This window comes from Triturus cristatus, chromosome 9 (genome assembly GCF_964204655.1).
Source record: "Triturus cristatus chromosome 9, aTriCri1.1, whole genome shotgun sequence".
Classification (NCBI taxonomy): Eukaryota; Metazoa; Chordata; class Amphibia; order Caudata; family Salamandridae; genus Triturus; species Triturus cristatus.
Window position 1 is genome coordinate 1132586073 of NC_140592.1, and position 17037 is coordinate 1132603109.

At 48.9% G+C, this 17037-nt stretch overlaps 1 protein-coding gene across 2 annotated transcripts in view; it reads left to right on the forward strand.

The window, feature by feature from the left end:
• Positions 1-17037, forward strand: part of PRPF39 (pre-mRNA processing factor 39) — a 487671-nt gene that overhangs the window by 129123 nt on the left and 341511 nt on the right. The gene's annotated exons all lie outside the window — the stretch shown is intronic.

Genomic DNA, 17037 nt, shown 5'->3' on the forward strand with positions numbered 1-17037 from the left:
AAAAGAGGTACATTGTAAGGTTTCCAGGCAAATCCCAAAGGAATTGCAGAGTAAAACATAATACCTCAAAGGCTCTCTTTTGTGGTAGTTTGGGAAAAGCAATTGGGCATATCGGAGGGTAGTGCTAAGCATTTATTGCAAGCACAAAGGCAGTAAGTGAAACACACACCCAATAAAGAAATCCGACACCAATTTATAAAAATAACATATACTTTTATATGAATTTAAATACTAGATAATCTGAATCGGGTAAGTACTTTTCATGTTATGAATTTTTACAGTTTCCAAAAGTTGACACTAATTTTTGTGTGTGCTAATGGTATCCTATGAGGGGAAACATATGTACTGTATTCGGGCACTTAACAGTGACTTATTGGACTGTTCTCCGGGACGTATGGTGAATATGGTGTAATGGCCAAGGTCACACAAACGGTCACTTCGGGAGGCTCTTGGAACGTCCAGGTACAGAGGTGTGGGACGGTGTTACGAGGAGGAGGGGGTGGTGGATAGAGTCCCATTCACTTAAACTGAAAACAGTTTGGTTAGACAGAGGCTACTCGTTGGGACAGGGTGACCAGTTCGGGGAAGCACCGGGGGGCTCGATTCTTGAAGTTCTCGGGCACAGGGGGTCACTGTTAGTCCACTTCTCCTTAGGCTTTGGGGCTCTGGTTCAGTGGTATCTTTTAGCTTTGGGTTCTGTGCTGGAGTCACTCGTGGTTGGAGGGGGCCTGCAGAAAGAGACTGCAAGCGATGACTGTAAGTCCAGTCTTGGTGGCTCGTGTTGGTCTGTTGACCACTTTGGCACTTCCACCTCCCTTGAACTCTGGCTGTGGAGCGCGAGTGCAGGGTTACTTTGAGGTGTTGGGTGCCGGCGGTCGCAGACTCACTTTGTCTTGGTTTTCGATTGTAGAGGCAAACAGGGGAGCAGGTCCACTCACGATTTGGATCTCCGTATCCTTGAAATCACTCGACGTGCCATTTGGGTTTTCTCAGCGTTGGTGTCCGGTCTGGACACACCAAACCGTGGCTGCTACAAGGGGTCCAGTACCCCATGTATTGATGTTGTGTAGCTGTGGTCCGTACTGGCGTCCCCACACTTGGAGGACAAATTTGGCTTGTAGGAGCACGGTTACCTCTTCCTGGGCAGCTGCTGCGTCGGTGGTCCCGGTAGGCGGCAGGACGGCAAACTGAATCTTGCTCCTTTTGGTGCCTACTAATGCATGGGAGTAGCTCCTCTACTCCAAGGGAGTTTCTTTGGCAATTTGCAAGCACTGGCAGCCCTCCGGGTTTCTTGGAGGCTACACAGCAGCAGGACGAGTCGGTTACCCCACTAGGGTTGGGTGCAGCAGGCAGGCTGGCAGGGTTGGTCTCAAGTCAGTCGTGCTGCTTGATGCTCAGCAGTCTTCTTATTCCGCTATTTCTTTTGTCAATCGAAATCTGAAGTCCTGGTATCATGGATCTCCTAAATACTCCCTTTAAGGGCATTAAGGCAAATGAGGGGTAGTTGCCAATGACCACATCCCTTAGATGACCACTTCCTTTGAGTACTGGGCATCACCCTGTCCCAGAATTTCTAATTCCACCACATAAGATGGTGGACTTTCTAAATGTGTTCACGTTAGGCTGTTTACCCTAGAGGTGTTCAGCCTGGCAGTGCAACACGCCTCTTGTATAGCTAAGTTTCATGCTGTTCCTGAGGCCAGATAGGCTCCGAGCAGGGGAAGCTTTGGGATGTTTATCAAATGGGCAAAGACCTTTGAAGCCTTCTACTTTGATATGCTGATTTACCAGCCTTCCTGGAGGAGGAGGTGATGGCCCCTCTCTCCAGAGCAGTAATTGTTACTGATCTGTCCTACTAGAGGGTCAGAAACTGGTCTGCGGTGGCAGGCTGGACCTTACCAGTCATCCAGCACACTAGAAGGATAGTAGGATTGAGGGGTTACCCCGAAGGTACCCTCTGGGTGCATGTATTAATAAATCCATCACTGGAATCAGTGTGGGCTTAGTTAATATGAGGTGTTTGATGCCAAACACCATCGTTTTCAGTGAAATCCTATTTAGCTGGGAAAATCGTTTTGACCAGTGTCCAGTACATACCTTAAGATGGCTTCCCTGTTAACTTGTACTGTCAGTAATTGAACTGGCCAGAACAGGGACATATCTGCTCATTCATATATGTCCTCACATGTAATATAATGCACCCTGCCATAGGTCTGTAAGGCCTGCTGTAGGGGTGACTTACACACAATACATGTGGTGTTAGGGAACATGGCACTCAATTGTGTGTCATGTCGTGTTTTCAGTTTTTGGAGCACCTTGTCATGCAGCCTTAAGTTGCAGTCTGTAGGAGTTTGGTGCTGGATCACATAGTGTCCCATGAAAAAAGGGAAGGGAACTTGACACCTGCTTAACTTCTGTGCTCTCTCGTTATAGCACCGGTCAAACACCAATTAATTACAGTTTGATCTGGTTATTTATTTAACTTTTTCATTCATTAATATTTTACGTTTTTTTCACTCTGATTCAAATGCATGTTAATTTGCAGTTTCTCGGTGTTGCTAAAGGCATTTAGCAACACGAGGAACTGTGAATTAACATTCATTTAATTAGAGGGAAACGAAATTAAGTGTCTCCCTCTACTTGTAGTAATTGTTCCCCGTGTTTAGCATCCCTTTGAGTGGTAGCCTTTAGGTTTGCCTTGTTTAGAAACATGATGTGGTGAATTGTAATGTTAGCCATTTGTTTTGTGTAGTGATGTCGCATGTTTTAAATGTTTATTGTTGAATTTTTTTAATGTTTTGTTTGTAAACTGTTTACGTCTTTTGGAATGAATAAGTGTTATTCTTTTCATACATTTGAATCAGTGTGAAAAAAAAGTAAAATATTAATGAATGAAAAGGTTAAATAAATAACCAGCTCAAACTTGAGTTATATGGCCCTACCTGACCGTGGTTCTTTGGGCCTAACCTCACTTGTTGGGATCCCTCAGTGTGGCACAAAATGTGCTGAGGCTCTTAGGGACCCTCTGTAGCACGTATGCCCTAGGTATTAGTTACCAATTACTAGGGACATAGAGATGATAAATGCCTAGTTGCTTAGGGATCAAATGATCAGTTGTCTTGCTTTGGGGAAAGAACCCTGGCAATGGGGACCTTGTAAGCAGGAACTCTGTGCACTTGAGTCAAAGTTGCATCAAATAACAGGCGAAAAGTGGGGGGGACTACTGCAAAAAAAAGTTTCCAAAAGAAGGGCGTTAAGTGTTGTAAAACTGAGTGGCATGGAGTGGTATAAAGCGGAATGGTGTAGAGTTTCGTACAGTAGAATGTTGTAGAGTCAAGTCGAGTTACATGACATGGAGTGGCATAGAGTGGAGTAGTGTGTTGTAAAATAGAGGAGTTAAGTGGCATTGAGGGAGTTGCGTGCTGTAGTTGTAGAGCTTCATAGAGTGGAGTATCGTAGAGTGTAGTGTCATAGTGTCCTTGAGTAAAGTACAGTGGTGCATAGTAGATTTGTTTAGAATACAGTTGCATAGTGTGTGTTGGATTTGAGTAAAGTGGTGTAGAGTGCAGTTGCATGGCATGGTGTGGCGTGGTGCAGAGTAGAGTGCAGTAGCATAGAGCATAGTGACATAGATTAGGGGCGTAAAGTAGATTTTTTCAGAGTGGAATGAAGTGGCGTAAAGTGATGCAGGGTAAAGTGCAGTGATTATAGAGTGGTGTAGTTCTACACAGTGGCATTTATTGCAGTGGTGCAGACTAGATAAGAGTAGAGTAAAGTGGGGTGGCGCAGAGTTGAGTAGAGTGTGGTGGCGCAACGCAGTGTAGAGTGGAATATGCATGGTGTGGTAGCACACTGCCCATATTCAATTGAATTGACCATTCCATTTGCACAGACGTACAGTTTTAATGCTAAAACTATACAGCGCACAAACAATGTGTGGAAATGTAATCACCTAGTGTATTGGTTTGTTTTGATCATATTTAAAAAAAAAAAAAAACATTAAGTTTCCCCCGCACTTCAGAATTACCCAAAAATTTGCTACATTTTGTGCTTTTCTAATTTAGATATAAATGAGCTGTAACGATATTTCAGAATAAAACATTTTAGTTTTGTTGTGTGCTAGAAAAAAAAGAACATCGTACAAGCTTACTCAAGTTCCCCGCCCAGCATGTTTGTCACATAAATACTCTCTCTTTGAAGTCCGAGAAAGAAAAGTAAACACCAAACACCCTGCAAGGTAGAGCCTCACATCTGACATCTATTTATTTTTTTTTTTTGAAAAGTTTTATTGTGCAGAGAAAAGGTTACAAGCACGGGCCTACAACCGCCAGGGCCGGCCGCTAGTAGTTAAAGTGGTCAAGCAGATCAAAAAACAATGACTGGCCCACAGGGGCTCCGTTATATTACAGTAGATCAGACTGCACATAAGGGAAGTCAGGATACACACTTTTAATATAAATAACAACAAAAATAAAGAAAAACGAAAAGCAAGGCGAAACGACTTGAAATGGGCGTCGAACCACAGCCGGGGGAGTCCACACCCGACTACCCGAGGGCGGTCAATAAAAGGAGGCCTGAGAGGGAGGGGGGGGCCACGGGAGAACCAAATCTGTACTCCAAAGTACGAGATAAGCAAGGAACCCTCAAGGATCAGGGGGACGAGGCAACCCCAGACGTATCCACCAGGGGGGGAGCACAGATAGACCCGCGATACACGTTCCACTGCCCCCAAATTCTACCCCATGCCCCCGGTTTACCACGAGCCACATACAGTTTTCTCCCTGAACATGCACCAGTCCATGTTCTCCTTCCATACGGACACGGTGGGAGGCCGTTGGGAACCCCAAAGCTGCGCTATATCTCTCTTTGCGATCATGTTCCCCAAGGCCGCCCACCGAGCCTGAGCCGCATTATAGTCATTGGGCTCCCATACATTCAGAACACAGCGACGCACCTCCGGCAGCAGAGCGACCCCGGTGACTCGTCTCATAACATCATGCACCTGGCGCCAATATTCCGCCACCTCGCGGCATTCCCATAGTATGTGGAGAAAGGTGGCACTGAGCCCGCAGCCACGCTTACAGAGTCCGTCGTCAGAGAACCCCATCGACACCAAGCGGGGGCCCGTCACATAAACACGATGGAGAATCTTAAGCTGGACCAGACGGAGACGGGCCGGGATGGCCACCTCCTTAGGGGATGACAGTGCAGTCTGCCAGTCCTCGTCGTCCAACTCCACCCCATCCCCCGTCCATGCCTCCCGAAGACGCACCAAGAGGTCAGCCCGATTATTTATCAGTTTTTTGTAAATCAAGGAGATAGTACTGTCGGGGACGTGACCATCGAGTATGCGGTCCTCGAGAGGCGAAGAAGCAGGGACCGTGGTCCCCTCCCCAAAGACCGAGAGCAGGGCGTGCCGAACCTGTGCATACCGGAAGAACTCTCTTTCGCTAAGCTCGTGCTCGCTCTGGAGCGCCGCGAAGGATTTAACCGCACCTTTAACCCATAGGTCCCCCACTCTGCTGATGCCGATCGTGTCCCAGTGCTCGAAGCCTTTCGTTGTCCAGAGGCTTCCCAAGCGTTCTGAGGCGAATAAAGGAGTGGCACACGTTAAACGCTCACTCCAGCCCATCGCTACGTTCGCCGCCTTCCACACACGTACCGCAATCCTAGTAGGGCCCGTAAGGGTCCTACCAGCGGATCGAGAGTAAAGCGCTCTGTTATAGTTACCGCCGGGAAGCAGGAATTTATCCATCTCATATGCCGGGTTCAAACCAGGAGCGTACGTAGCATGGTTAATGGCAGACAGCTGAGAGGCCCAATAGTACCGTCTAATATCAGGAAGCGCGATGCCCCCGTCATACCAGGGGAGAGTCAGCTTTGCCAAGGCGATACGCGCCCGTCCCAAACCAGTCTCCTCTGCAAACTCTCCACTTCCCTAAAGTAGGCCGCCGGAATGACATCGAAGGAGTTCTGGAGTGCATAAAGAAATCTGGGAAGGGACATCATTTTAAACCGCGCCGCGCGACCAAGTGGAGACCAGGGCAACTTACACCACCGAGCCGTATCCGCCCTCAAACGCCGGAGTGGAGACAGGAGATTCTGCTCATAGCGGACCGCCGGATCCAATGAAACGTACACCCCCCAGGTATTTAAAGCCGGACTGAGATATTTGGAGCGGAAGCCGAGGCGGCAAGAGAGGAAGGCCACCAGAGATAGGATACACACAAGATTTGGACCAATTAATTATCAGACCCGAATTTTTCCCGAAGAAAGTAAGGACATCAAAGAGAACATTGAGCGACTTCCGCGGCGAGGTGAGATACAAGAGAATATCATCCGCGTACAATGAGACCCGATCCTCGAAGCCCGGGGCCCACCAGAGCCCTCTGATCGAGGGCTCCCACCGGAGCCAGGCAGCGAGCGGTTCCAAGGCGAGAGCAAAGAGCAGCGGGGACAACGGGCACCCCTGCCTAGTTCCCCTCCCGAGAGCGAAAGGCCGAGAAACCCGCCCATTGACAACAACCTGAGCCATTGGTCCAGCATAAAGAAGCTTCACCCAGCTAAGAAATCCCTCCCCAAAGCCAAACTTCGCCAAGACGGCCCAAAGGAATGGCCACTCAATGGTGTCAAAGGCCATCGTGGCGTCTAAGGAGACCAATACGGCCGGTTCCAAGAAGTACTCCGCCCTAGCGAGGACGCCGTGCAGACGCCGTAAGTTGAGAGCGGTATTACGATGAGGGATGAAGCCGCATTGATCCGGATGTATCAAGTCACATATAACGCTCAGCAAGCGATTAGCGAGGACCTTAGCAAGGATTTTGGGTTCGGCATTTAGTAGGAAAATAGGCCTATATGAGGCACAGCGGTCACGTGGCTTAGCATCCTTGGGAATCACCACTATAGTAGCCAGACGCTGGTCGTCGGGAAGGGAACCCCTCTCGAGCGACTCCTGAAACATATGACGGAGGAAAGGCGCGATTTTATCCGGGCGTAATTTATACAGTTCAATCGGCAGGCCGTTGGGGCCCATAGCCTTGCCCGAGCGAAGGGAGCGAATCGCAGTAGCAATCTCGTCGACAGACAAAGGGGCATCATCAGCTCGCGGTCCTCGACGGATAAGCCGGGCAGGGCAATATCCCGCAGCAGAAGACGAGAGTCGTCCTCCTCTCTATCAGACACCGGGGAGTACACAGCCCGGAGGTGGTCAGCAAAACACTCCACAATCTCACCAGGTTCAGTCACACACACTCCATCCGAAGCCCGAAGCTCCGGGACCACACGATTCACTCTCTCCTTCTTGTCAAACCAGGCAATCAGCTTACCCGCCTTATCTCCGGCATCATACAACCTACCCTGCTGCTCCCTATACATGGTCTTTGCAGCATCAGTAACAAGTGACTTATATTCAAACTGCTTCAGGCTGAGGGCATGCAGCCCATCCGGAGTGACACCCGCCTCCAAGGCTGCCTCCAGCCCCGATATTTCAGTCTCCAGCGTCACCACCGCCTCCCTCCTAACCCTCTTAGCCTCCACTATCTGAGACAGGGCATGCCCGCGGAGCACTGCTTTAAAAGCTTCCCACAGGGACACTGAGGACAACACCGACCCCTCATTCTCAAGAAAATATTGATCAATCGACTTAATCAGGCTATCACGGATCTTGGGGTCTCGCAGGTACCAAGGGTTAATAGGAGCGATCCGCCCAGCGGACCGCGTCCCAGTGTCAAAAAGCAACCACAGTGGGGAATGATCAGAGATACCCCGGGCCAGGTGTTTAACCTCTCGAATCCGGGCAGTCTGGGCCGCGGGCATAAGAAAATAATCCAATCTGGAGAGACTCCCATGGGCCCCCGAGTGAAATGTGTACTGACACTGTGTCGGATGCATTAACCTCCAACAATCCACCAGGCCGAAGGTCTCCAGGAGTCCGCCGAGCCACGACTGGGCGGCAGGGAGGGCTCTGGGCGGGTGGCGATCCAGGTCACCCGAGACAACCGAATTAAAGTCCCAACCCATAAGCAGAAGACTGTCAGGAAGCCCAAGCAGCATACGACCCAAGTCTGAGAAGGTGGAGTTCTGGAGGCCCGGGGGAACATAGACCGAGATCAAGGAAAGGGACTGCCCCTCCCACCTCCCAGTCAGAGCCACTTAGTGCCCTCTATCGTCTGGGACTACCCTGGTGATCTCTAACGGAAGTGAAGATCGCAGGAGAATGCCTACCCCTCTAGAACCAGTGGTGAAACCAGAATGGGCCACGAGTCGGTATCCCCCCCCCCTCTTCATGGCATGACAAACATTACCAACCAGATGCGTCTCCTGTAAGAACACCACATCAGGAGTCAGACGACGCAAATATTGCAGCACAACACCCAGTTTGATACGGTCCCCCAATCCGTTGACGTTCCAAGACATCAATCTCAACCCGTCCCCCCCCCCCATCCCCTCCAGTAGATCAAAGGTCCCCTAGCAAATAGCGCAACACCCGAAACTGAACCATAGCCAATACCTCGCCTTGAAAACAAAAACCACAAATCCAAACAACCCCACCCACCCGCCAACCCCCCCCCCCCCCCCCGAATCCAACACCCCCCACCCTGCACCCCTGCGGTCCAAAAAACCACCCCAACTTGCAGTGTGCCTGTCGCCCTACAAACCCCATTCTACGAAAAGACCCCGGAGGAGGAAAGGGACCCGTCCCCGCCCGCCCCCCACACAGATCATAATGAAATAAAATGCACAAAAGAAGTAGAACCCAGCCGAACAATACAAAATGGCAAAATCAAGGACCAAAAGTCACTCCGAAGGAGACCCGCCACCCTCGGTACCGGCAGAGGGCCCAGTCCGATCACTCTGGTCCGGCAGCGAATCCAGCCAGTCACTCACAGTCGCCGGAGAGTCAAAAAAGGTAGTCCGATCTTCATATTCCACTCGGAGCCTAGCAGGAAAAAGCATAGAGTACTTGAGACCCAGGTCCCGGAGACGACGCTTCAGCCCCTGGAAGCCCATCCGCTGTTTCTGGACAAGTTGGGTGAAGTCCGGGAAAAAGTTAATGGACGAGTTCTCATATCGGACCGGGCCATGGACCTGTGAGGCCTGCAGAATCGCATCTCGGTCTCTGTAATGAAAAAGTCTCGCAACAATAGGCCTCGGGGGGGGGGGGGGGGGGGGGCCCCGGTCGCGGCCGACCACCTGGAACTCAATGGGCCCGCTCCACGGCGAAGAACTTACTCAGGCCAGCGGGGGCAAGCTGTTCGAGGATGAGCTCCTCAACCATGAGATCAACCGGGCGGTTGTCGGAGGTCTCCGGAACGCCTACGACGCGGATGTTATTGCGTCGAGCCCGTCCCTCGAAGTCCTCCAGCCGCCGGGCCATCAGATCGTTGGCCGACTTGAGATCGCCGAGAGTAGTCTGCAGGTCCGACACGTCCGCACCAAGGGAGGACGTCCGCACATCCAGCGATTGAACCCTCTCGTTGGTCTTAGAGATCCGCCCGGATTAGCGTAACATCAATGGCTACCGTGTCGATTTTACGGGCCAAGGCCTCGTACTGCGTAGCGATGGTCTCCCTGATGCCATTAATGGCGCCCATGATGTCCTGCAGGGACAGATCCGGAGAAACAGACGGGCCACCACTGGCATCATCCGGGGGGACACTGGCCGTCCCGGGGGATCCTTTACCCTGAGTGTAGCGGTCCATGTTGTTCGTCCGGACCGGTCCCCCACGTAGGGATGTCTTGGTCTTATGCCTCTCGGGGTCTCCCTTGCCTCCCATGAGAACCACGTTCGCCGAAGGGGACCACCGAGTAAGCGTCGAGGGGGCACAGGCCAAGCAGACGCGGGCCGCACCAGAGGCCGCAATGTGGCGGAGCGAAGGGACCACCGTCGATGGGCACACTGGCAGCAGGCGAAGACACAGGCATCAAGCGAAGGCAAAGTGAAAGCCCAGTCGCACCAAGCAATTCCACTGTCCAGCCCCTCAGAGATCCAAAAGTGAAACCGAAAGTGATGGGGACGGCCACTGGCACAGCCCCGCTGCCGTTGTTATTCAACTACGCCCCGGCTCCACAGATCACCCTCGCATCGGGCACAGCCATCGGTTGGGCCTCAAAAGTTCAAACCACCATAACTCAGGATTGCCGGGTCCGATTTGGTTTCCGAAAGGAGTTTAGTGTTCAGCCAACATTCGTCTTCCAGATTCCATCAACCAAGTCAGGATAAAGTCAGGATAAATTCCGAGGAGCAGCGAGGGTCCGGGGAGCCCTGTGCTCACGCGACCATCTTGGATGCGCGCTAGGCTCCTCCCCCCATCTGACATCTTTTGAATGCACAGCAAATGTGAAAAAATCAGAACAAGATTTAAAGGCCTATTTTACAGAAATCCTTTACTGGTGGAAGAATACAGTAAACCAGGTTTGGGAAAGAAACTCAAACTGGACAGCTTGAAACAAATAAAGCCAGCCAATAGAAAGCAAGCACACGTGAGTTATCAACCACAAAGCCAATTTTAAGCAATGGCTGAATGCATTCCCAGGGAAGCTCCCCAAGATTTCATTGGCAAATTAGAGTGCTGCCCTGTCTGGTAGGCTTCCATCTAAAAAAGATGTGCTTTACCACTCAGCAGGCCAGAAAATGTGCCCATGAAAGTTTAGATAGTTTAGTAACACTAATGCTTCATGCGTTCTCTTTCTCCTAAAATATAACATAGTTTGCTTATCTTATTGTAGCTGAGTGCTGGGGAGGCACAGTATCATGGGCTACTAATTTTGAAAGCTACAAGTTGTTCCCTGGCACCAGCTTTCTGCCACATTATTAGCAGAATCTGTAAGTTCTGCTCATGACCCACCTCATGGGAGTAGCCAGAAAAAAATAACCCCCGCTTTGAAACACTTTGAAATGACCTTGAGTGAGTGAACATGTGCATTGTACAAGCCCAAGTTTACCTAGGGAAGTTTAAGGGGGTGGGCTTGGTCAGTATAATTATTGAAGAATTTAGCGAAAAGCTTCATATTTTCCAGGCATTTCTCCAGAAGTGCTAAAAAATAAATGGGTGTCTGCTCACTAAGGCTGACCTTCCGCAGGGTCTTTTATGGGTTGCTTCCAAGAAGGAAGTAATTCTTATAACTTCAAAACATCCACTGGTGCATCTAACCAGTTTGCCCAAATCACACATTTAAGCTGCAATCATCCTGTAGTGTGATAGTAATTAACATTTTTTTTTAAAGTTAGAAATGCATAACCAGTGCTTATGAAATTATTATTCATTGCGTATCTGTAACTAAATTTCTCTCGCAGGGGATTCTCCATTGAAGTCACAAGCACTGAATAGTCCCGCCCACATGCGGGGAACCCTGAGCACTTTTCATAGTATGTCTTAAGTGGAGATGTTCAGAAAGGATTGTAGAAATACTTAAGATAAGAACATTATGCTAAACACAATGAAAAAGCACCCCAGGATAGAAAATAGTCCCTTATCTTGTACTGATACAGTTAAGTTTCCCACCTTAATGATCAGCTGCTCATTGATCAAACTATAAACCTGAATTATAGACAAAAAGAGAGGCAACCACAATTCATTGAGTATCAAAAGTTAGAAGACTGGTAAATGAACATTCGCAGGTCTTCTTCATTAATGGTATTGATTTCTTTGCTTTAATTATATTCCTTTTTCTTTCTTCTCAAAATCACAGCCAACACGTTTCACCTTAAAAAAAGGCTTTGTCAGGGCTGCAAACAGTAGAGGAGTTGGCCTAACGGCTAGGTCGGTCGACCACGAATCCGGGGAACTGGGTTCGAGTCTCAGCAAGGACGCTGCACATCCTGTGATTCTGGGCAAATCCCGAAATCTCCCCGTGCCTAACAAAAAATGAATGTGTCCTCGTGTAATGCAACTGGTGCTATGTAAAACACTTTGATAACCGCTTCGGGTCAAGTTTGCGCAATATAAAACTCTGTAAAATAAAACTATATACTTACAACCGTACAAAATTCAACTTAACAACACTAAATATAGACCTATCATATACAGACAAACACAACATACGACTATTTACAAGGACTATCCCATAAATAACCACATTCACAGGCCCCATATGAGGGTCTTTGAAGTCCTTGACTAGGTCCAGAAAAGGAGTTGGACAGTTGTTAAACCAGTATATTTCATAACATGTACTTTACAACTTAAGACAATACAAATGCAAAAAATGCACCCATGTGTTCTGATCCGCTCAAGACACACACCACATAAAGATAGCGTGAAACCCTAGCAATTAGTAACCTCATGGTGAAATAGGCGAGCACTATCCGATAATGGAAATTCCACAGCTTCTGTGATAACTGGTAAAAACCCCAACAAAGAAATACTGGTTACTTCTGACCGTTATTTTGTATTAGTAAGCTCTAAACATAAAAGGTGAGTTCCTGAAGTGATAAGGTAATTTGTGAGCTAAAATTGTTCAAAGACCAAATGCCTCGAGCATAGGCAGATCAAAACTGTGCCTTACCTTCAACACACTAAAAAGTGAGTGAACGGAAAATTCAGGAATAGGACACAGCATCTCGTGCCGTTAACACAAGTATTTTACTGCGCAGGCACTCATGGCTAAGCAGATCTGGCTTTAAACAGGAGGTGCAGTCTCAAATTCTTAGTCCGTCATTTGATGAAGCACACCTATTCGGCCCTACTGTAGACACCTCTTTGGAAAAGATGAAGAAAGACACAGACCGCTAAATCTATGGGGGCTCTACAGTTACCAACAACTAGAGGCTCCTTTCGTTGTTCCTTTTATAGGAGCGCCTCCAAAACCATTAGTACAGACAATTCTTCATCATACAAAAGCCCCACCTAAACTTCCTCTAGCAAAGGATATTTTAGAGGGGGGTACAGAGGTAATAACTCCAAAGGAAGAGGCCGCAGTAATAACACCGCTCCTCCCCTACCACAAAACAGTGACTTTCCACCACTCTTCCACGCGAACATTCCACTCCAGTCGGGGGAAGACTATCTCAGTTCCGTCCTGTCTGGAATTCCGTCACCACAGACCGGAGCGTGAGACAAATTATCCAGTATGGTTACTACCTGGAACTCACCTTTACTCCTCCACACATACCACCCAGACAACGTCCCATGTCCACGGAACGTCTCCCGCTTCTCAAACAGGAGGTTCTCTCTATTGCAAAAGCACGCAATAAAACTTGTTCCCATACACCATCAAGGCACAGGGGTTTACTCCCTTTACTTTTTCATCCCAAAAAAGGACGTTACTCTCAGGCAAATATTAGACCTCAGACCGTTAAACCTGTACAGACAATCCGACCACTTTCACATGGTCACTCTCCAACAGGTCCTCCCATTACACCAACAAGGCGATTTCCTTGCTACCTTAGATCTCAAGGAGGCCTACTTTCACATACAAATCTATACGATTACATCTTGCCGCCATATCTGCTTACCTTCAAAACAGACATTTGTCACTCTTTAGGGTACCTGCCATCAAAGCATGCATGGAAGGCCTTAAAAGGATAATTCCTCCCAGAGTTCCACCTTCTCCTCAGTGTAACATCAACATTGTCCTTTCCAGTCTCATGGGTCCCCCATTTGATCCTTTGCATGAATGTGAATTAGTTTCTCACATGGAAAGTAGCCTTTCGTATAGCAATCACATCTTCTCAGGAGACTTAGTGAACTCCAGGCATTAACCATACAAGAACCATTTTTGCAAATACATCACAAAGTGGCTCTTAGGACAAACCCCAAATTCCTACCAAAAGTAGTTTCTGCTTTCCACCTTAACCAGTCTGTTGAGCTGCCAGTCTTTTTCCCTCAACCAGACTCCATTGCAGAACGGGCTCTTAATACAATTGATGCCAAAAGAGCTATCCTTTACTATTTTGAAGGGACAAAAACATTTAGGAAAACTAAACATTTTGTATCTTTCTCACCACCACCTAAAGGCAATCCTATATCAAAAGCTGGAATTGCCAGGTGGATCGTTAAATGCATTCAGATATGCTATCAAAAAGCAAAGCGTACGTTATCCATTCCCACAGAGCGCATTCTACGTGCAAAATTGGCGCTTCTATGGCATTCTTGGGGAACATTCCCCTAGATGAAATCTGCAAAGCAGCAACGTGGGCTACACCACACACTTTCACAAAACACTATTGTGTAGATGTGCAAACAAAACAAGCTAGTGTGGGCCAGGCCACTGTAACAGATACAGGTAGCCACCGCTAAGGAGGTAACTGCTGTATACTCTATGCACAAGTATACGATCTACAGCTCATATGCCTCAAATGGAAAATGCTACTTAGCAGTATGCATCTGTTCTTGGCATTTAGAGTTGTAGATTCGTATACGCCCACCCTCCTCCCCGTATTACTCTATCTGTTTCAGATTCATCACATGTTGACATTTTTCCTGTTTCTCACAAACTCCACTATCACCCTCTATGGCGAAAAAACAATCTGAGGGTGGAGTCGATGCCCATGAGCACTATGATCCCAAGGAAGAGTCGCCAATCTCGTGACTACAAAGGACTTCTTACAAGACAAAAACAAAGTGCAAACATCCCAGCCCGCAGATGGCGATCTTTGCACAAGTATACGAATCTACACCTCTACATGCCGAGAACAGATGCCTACTTTTAAGTAGCATCATATATACATCTTCCGTTGGTTGCCCCTCGATTAAGGTTGCCACTCCACCTCAGTTCATTTCCACAGGAAACTTTATTGAGGAAACCGGCATTTCCCCTTCTGTACTGTTCATCCCGACGCGTTTTGGAGTCCTTACTCCTTAATCATGGGATACACTTGCGATCAGCAGGATACCAAGGCACTTCCTTTTGCGTTGTTTATCCGCCTCCTCCCCGGTGAGTTATTCCTCTTATGGCATGCTGGGAATTGTAGTGCGTTGGCCATTGTTCAAACCCTCCGGTGGGTCCCGCTGATAGCCAGTGTCAATTCATAATTATTTAACAACCCTCCAGTGGGCCACAGACTGAGAAAGGCACGGTTGAATTTAAGTGAACTTTGGTGCGATTTACGGGTTTGCAAGATTCACTCCCGTGTGGTCCCTCCTATTTTTTGGCCGTTTCATCCTCCGCGGTAGGACCTGCTGCGTTTAAAACATCTTCCGTTGGTTGCCCCTCGATTAAGGACGCCACTCCACCTCAGTTCATTTCCACAGGAAACTTTATTAAGGAAACCAGCATTTCCCCTTCTGTACTGTTCACCGTGACGCGTTCCAGAGTCCTTTCTCCTTCATCATGGGACACACTCGCGATCCCCAGGATACCAAGGCACTTCCTTTTACGTTGTTTATCCAGCTCCTACCCGGTGAGTTATTCCTCTCATGGCATGCTGGGAATTGCAGTGCTTTGGCCATTATTAAAAAACAAATATGTATATGTATATATATGTATAAATATGTTCGAGGCATATGAGCTGCAAATTACACACTTGTGCATAGATCGCCATCTGGTGTTGGGCCCGGATGTTCGCAGTTGTTTTTCCTCTTGGAAAGTCTTTTGAAGTCACGAGGTCAGTGACTCCCTCTTTGGATCGTATTGCGCATGGGCTTCGGCTCCATCCTCAGATTGTTTTTTTCTGCCATCGGGCTCTGATGTGATCTTCGCGCTCCGGTTCGGAACTAGTTTCCAGTTCAATCGACGCGCAATCCTCACCCCAATTCGCGGTATTGTTTCGATCGCGATCTCCACACTCAACGCGGCTCTCATCGATCAACACCTTCGATTCCAGTCGTCGACGCCGGCCTTCGGGCCTACCCAAGCTCCGGTCCTGGCTCATGGAAAGGACTCCCTTCAAGAAGTGCCCTCGATGTGGGTCCAAATTCCCCCACACTGATCATCACGAAATATGTAATCTCTGCTTCTCCCCTGAAAACGAGGCTCGAGACTGCCCGGCGTGCAAGTCCTTCCGGTCCAAGAAAACGATTCGAGACCGAAGAGCAAGAAGGACCATGGCGCACTCGTTGACGGCGATTCAAGATGACCTCTTCGGAGAGGGCGTTGACGCTCCAGAAGAACACCACACCGACGAGGGCCTCGTCAGCGCCTCCGAAGTCGACGATTCAGATGTGGAGGACATCACTCCGGCACAGAGGGTCGTGAGTACCAATTTGCCCCCACACCCTCGCCGGCACCGAAAAAGGCTTTGGTCACGCCTTTGCCTCTGGGCCTAGGTAAGACCAAAGACACTGCTTCCCACACTGCACCTTTTGGACCGGTAAGATAGCCGATTAAGCCTTCCGGCGGCTCGGGCTCGAGCCAGCCCACCGTCGGTGCTGACACACTCCTCTGCATCGACACCGAAAAAGAAAATGGCCTCCTCTTCGGCACCGAGCCCCATACCGAAACACTCGGTGCTGAAACCCAGTTCCACCTCCTCGGTACAGACTCCATCCCCGGAACCGACAAAAGCACAAAAGGCCACCGGCACCGAGATCTCGAAGCCGAAACCCATCTCGGCACCGACCAAACAAAAAGCCCTTTCCAAGCCACATACTTCCAAACAGGACACTAAAGCCAGAAAACCAACGGCCCGACTCCTTCGGCGCCGACTGATAAACCACCTTCAGAAGAACTCTTTACACCGGATCCCTAGCAAAAGACATTGACCAAGGATCCCAAAACCGTACATTTGATGCTCAGCATCAAAAAGAGGCCGCTGGAAAAACCTACCCCAGCTCCACCTCCAAGGAGGAAGGACTCTGCTACATCACCTTTCAGAATGCCTTCCCCACCTCTTCCACCCCTTCCACCTTCTCCCCCTCCACCTTCTCCACCCCCCCCCTCCTCATCATTCACCAACACCCCTTCCGGATGATGATGATCATGACACATATGATGACATGGGGGACGTGCCCCATGATTTACCTACAGGAGACCCCACTCCCACAGGCTCCCCAGACCCATGGGACGACTATAACATCCCCGACATCCCTAACGTCCCACAAGATGATCTCTATCCTTCGAGACTATCCCCACCAGAAGACTCATTGGGGTTCAACCATC